This window comes from Macrobrachium nipponense, chromosome 15 (assembly GCF_015104395.2).
Source record: "Macrobrachium nipponense isolate FS-2020 chromosome 15, ASM1510439v2, whole genome shotgun sequence".
NCBI lineage: Eukaryota > Metazoa > Arthropoda > Malacostraca > Decapoda > Palaemonidae > Macrobrachium > Macrobrachium nipponense.
Window position 1 is genome coordinate 65,682,959 of NC_087208.1, and position 5,597 is coordinate 65,688,555.

Genomic DNA, 5,597 nt, shown 5'->3' on the forward strand with positions numbered 1-5,597 from the left:
AAAGTCTTCTGTTATTCGGTATTGGTTTAGGTTGCAAAGACTTCCCAATTCTATAGCTTGTCAGACTGCAAACTTTGTAAGGCATTGTAGATATTTTGAGTTACACCCAAAAATCTCCTCAACCTTATGGTTTTTCGGGTAAAACAATTAATAAACGGTCTTGATATAGCAAGAAATAGAGTTCTTCCATTTAGGATATCACCAACCCCTCCATGGAAAAATTAACAGATATATCTTTTTGTAAATATTTTATTGGTATAAAAAAGAACATGACTGAATTAGAAGCCAGGTCTCTCTTTCATGAACATGTCAAAGAACATAGGGAATCGACTTTTATATATACAGATGGCTCCAAATCTGATGCTGGCATTGGATTTGGAGTATATAGTAGTTCTTTTAATTGTAGAGGTGCACTTCCTCTAGTATCTTCCATATTTACTGCAGAACTATATGGCATATTAACCGCAATTGAGAAAATAGCATTAAAAGATGAGGGCAATTTTACCATTTTTAGTGATGCAAGAAGTGTCCTTCAAGCTTTAGAAGTTTTTAATTCTAGTAACCCTTTGGTTTTAAAGATTTTAGATTGGCTTTTTATGATTGGTCTGAAAGGCATAACAGTTCGATTTTGTTGGGTTCCGGCACACGTAGGTGTGTGTGGAAATGAGGAGGCAGATTCACTGGCAAAGAATGCTGCAGCTGAGTTGCTACCAAGAAGGTATCCCATTCCCATGTAATGATTTTTTACCTACAATTAAGAATTTTATTTATAATAATAGCAAAAGCATTGGGACAGCTTAGCTGATAATAAGATGAGAGAATAACAAATGTTATATCCCCTTGGAAATATAACGTGATGCCCCGAAAGTGGGAGGACTACTCTTTTGTCGTCCTCCGAATTGGTCACACCACTGATGGACACATGAGTTTCTGCTAGCTGGCCAACACCAACCATATTGTGACGACTGTTTACCCTTGACAGTGGGGCATTTGTTGACTGAATGCCTCACTTATAGCACAGAAAGAAATAGATATCTGTTTGAGGCTCGAGGTGAGGATGGCAGGTTCATTCTTGCAAAGATTCTTTGGACATGATGTGTCGTACAATGCAAGTGGCATTTTTAGATTTATTTCAGAAGCAGGTCTCTGAAAGTTATTTAACTTTTACAATGACATTTTTTTTATGATTTTAATTGAATATACTTTTATTCTTTATTTATAATAAACGATATCGGCGTCAATGACCTTCAATGTCAGGATGCCAGAAAACTTCCAATCATTCATTCATTCCCAATATCTCCCCTATTTCTGTTACCAAACCACGCAGTTCATCCATACTTCTGTTAAACTCTTGCATAGACTTATCCATCCTATCAACTACCTCTTACTACTCAGTTTCCTTCCCACTGAGGTTTCACCCATATATGCTATAAGTATTATTCATTCCCTCAAAGTCATCTCCATTACACACTTTATCAACTGTTTGCACCCTGCCACTAATACCCTTATCATGCCATTCACACTTCTTCCTTCCACTTCCTTTCTCTACACTCTTCCACTTTCTTCCATACTCAACCAACACTAACTGCCGATCTTCCAGACCCATTTGTTCACTGACTCTCGGCTCATGCTTATTCACCCTCAACCATTCACTCATCGCATTATCCTGAACATACTGCCACACACTAGAGGACCCACCCAACTGAACCCCCTTAAACACCTAGTTTCCCATTCCCAGCCTGATTCACCCTCTCTTGCCTACACACACTCGCTACATGACCTTCCATTTCCCGGCACACTTCGCACGCTGTTCTTTACACATCCTAGCATAGTGCCCATTCATTCCACAGTTGCTGCAAACCACATACATATGGGTACCCTGACATCCACTAGCTATATGCCCTATCTGTCCACACTTGTAACATTTAATATCCCTATCCTTCTTACGCTCACTCACTAAATGGCCTGTCTGTCCACACCCGAAGCACATTCCTAACGCTCACTGACATTCATTCTTTTTATGCCCTGATTTCCCACATCTATAACATTTCTGCTCTCGCTCACAAGCTAACTGACCCTAATCTTCCGACCCTCACACTCCTATCTCTCGTCCCCCTGATCCCAACCTTCCTTTGACGAGGTGGGGGGCTTAGGGATCCGCTGCAGAGGGAGTATGCCCCTTTATGCCTACGCTCTTTGCTGTGGATCCAACTGAACATTGGGACCTTTAACTCCTTTACTCCTCCTCTTATAAATTTTCCCCCTTCCCTTCTTCTTCTTTCGTTGACGACCTTGGCATAGTTTTGGACTATTGAATTGACTGCTCTTTTAACTTGATGGAGGTGGAGTTGGATGGCACGCCTCTCCACCCGAAACTAGCAGTACCTGACTGGTTCGAGCGATTTTTAAATTTTTTAAGTCAAGCCATGCCCACAGTGCTGGGTCCGATTCTCATGGGATGACGACCCTTAAGGCACTGTGGGTATGGCGTATATCCAGGAGAGGGACCCAGGGCAGTTACCAGTGTGTGTAACGGCATTGCCCCTCCCCCAGTTGGGCCTCCTTGGTGAGAGGGACCTCATCCTGGATGAATTTTATTTAATACTTTATATGGAGAAAAAAATTAACCTCACAACGACTTCTGGCATGGCAATGGACTGTTCTCAGGATAACTCAATGAAAATGTTGAAAAGTGGTAGTGGTATTAAGATATTATACCATACAATAAACCCAAAAGAAATAGATTATCGCCAGGACCCACCTTGATTTGACTTTGATTCTCTCTTTGGGGGAGTCAAACTGGTCAAGGTTTTGAACTTAGAAGCTGACAAAGATATATCTTTATTAAAATTAGAAATTACCTATTGAAATCGATGCCCATCGCAAGAGATGAGCATAAGACAAATAAAAAAAGGGAATGGTTGGTTGAAACAACAACAACCAAAAAAACCAATCGGAAAATTATCAATGTATAAAAATATAGATAACATAAATATAAATAAAGGTCACAAGGCATGATACAATGAACAGTGTGCAAGGCCCAGTTGTAGTACCAAATCTTGAGGATGAAACATTATTATAGATTATTACTTTTAGATTCATTAAAGAAAAGGTACAATAATGTTGAGGGACTGCGAAGTATATGAGGTCCCAAGCAGGAAAGACAAAAGTCAAAATATCAAAATAGCCAAGATAAAGTTCAGGGGCCAACCACCTTACCTTAAAAATTAAAATGCTAGGATTAAATAGGGAACTACCGACTTATGGTTCCTAAACCTATGCAATGCAACGAACTGTTGCAAATATGGTCATACAGCAATTAGTGCAGGAATAGTTATAGATGTGCCTTTTGCAGCTCGCAGGACCATAAAAACACGCTGGGACTGTGGTCAACCCAAATGCGTAAAATTGTGGATTAGAACATCATGCCAGATCTAAATTGTGTGCGTTCTATATCTACAATACAGAACTAAAATTACTACAAGAACGAACTGGAATGACGATAAGAGAAGCAAAGTTAGAACTGAAGTGAGAGGATTAAATGACCCAGCTAAGAAATTTAGGTATGCAGACACCTCAAAGTCAAGCAATACCAGAACTGAGACAAATGATAAGTAATAGAAATAAAGAAATACCCACCACAAAAAACAAATACAAGATGAACAAGACTCTTCAAACATACATATATTACCGACTGTGGTAAAATCGATTTAGCTCTTTATCGGAAATTGAAATAGAAATAAGACATAGAGGAAGACAAAGAAGAATTAAATCACAAGAATGGTAACAAAAACAGATAATACTACTCCGAAAGAGGCAATGGATAAGACCCCACCTAATTCCACCAAAAAACAAGTCTGTAAAAAGATAAATAACCCACCAATCTCGCCGAAAGCTAAAGTTCAGAAACAAAACACTAATATTCCACTGTCTCCCATAGTAACATAGTACCTCTAGGAACCGAATCACAAAATTCAGATGAAATGGAAACCAAAATACAGGTCACCACAGTGAAACGAAGAAATTCAACCATCACCAATTATAGGCGCCACAGGAAAAAACAAGGAAAAACAACAAACTGAGAAACATGAAGATACATGCGGCTGCAGTAAATGCTTTATAGCAAATGTGCCACAAAAATAAGACTATAACTAAAGACAGCCTAACCAACACCATAAGAAATTTCATGAGGAATAGGAGTAAGGAAAAAACAAACATCAAATCTCATTGAAGAAGGTTTGTAAGTGTATTGAACACTTAGAATTATCACAAAGAGAAACACATCAGTGTTGTAGATAATATTCTAAGAAAATCAAAATGGAAAAAAAAATCAAATCAAGATAGTAAAAAAGTAACAGTTAACGAAAGTAAGATTCAAACTACAACAAAAAATGAATCAAGACCTACAAAATACAAATTAACCTTATCAAAAATTTTAAGAAAATATCAGCTTTAATAATCTAGGGTAATTTGACCACTTATATTACACCATTTCAATCGTTATATCAATTCATGGAATATAAATGGATTATTAACGAGAATGCACTTAATGGAAGTCCAACGACTTATTAGCGAACATGAAACCAATGATTATAGTATACAACACATAGGAAAACGTGTTCCAAAAATAGGTAAATATCTATTAGCTACAACATCACAGGAAAATGAAAATAATTTAGGAACAGCAATATATGTCCATAAATAAAATATATATATCGACAAATTAGATATAGTATTACCTGAATTTGCAAATTTCAGCAATAACAGTGAAAATAGAAATAATGTGTTTGATATAATTAACTTATACATCAGCCTAATAAAAAGTATGATTTAAACAAATTACAGAAAATAATAAAAGAGTTTAAGATCCAATATTAATTTGTAGGAGATTTCAATGCGCATACTCAATATGGGACTATAAACCAACATTACTCCAGATAAAGATGGAGCAAATAGAAAACTTAATGAACGATAATAATCTTTGTTGTCTGAATGACAGCGAAGTAAATACATATTATTCCAGAACCCATGGAACATTTTCCACAGTAGATGTCACCCTTTGTTCAACAAATATAGTTGAACAGACTAGATTGGAATATATGTTGATGACTCCTACTCGAGTGACCATTTTTCCCATAAGAATATCCTTATTAAATAATGAACCAAACCATATTCTCCACATTACACATGCAAAAACAAAAGCAGATTGGGACATTTTTTACTTTCATACGATAAATACCGCCCTATGATTATTTGAGAAATCACAATGAGACGAACGATTTCATTGTGTCCTTCATTAAAAGGCAGCAGACAAAGCTATTCCACATTCAAACCCCATAATAAAAAACTTAAAGTCCCCTGGTGGTCAGATGATCTAACTGAATTAGTACGAGAAAAACACTCTCTAGCAAGAAGGTTAGATACTCTAAACAGAAGATTCAATAAAGTTAATAAATCAAAACCATTCACAGAGAAAATATATTAAAATGACAATTTTACTATTAGATAGATGTATTAAAACCTTTATATAATAAAATATCAGCCAAATTTAGAAAAGAAGTATAAAAGGTAAAATAATATCTTGGAGGTCCTATGTG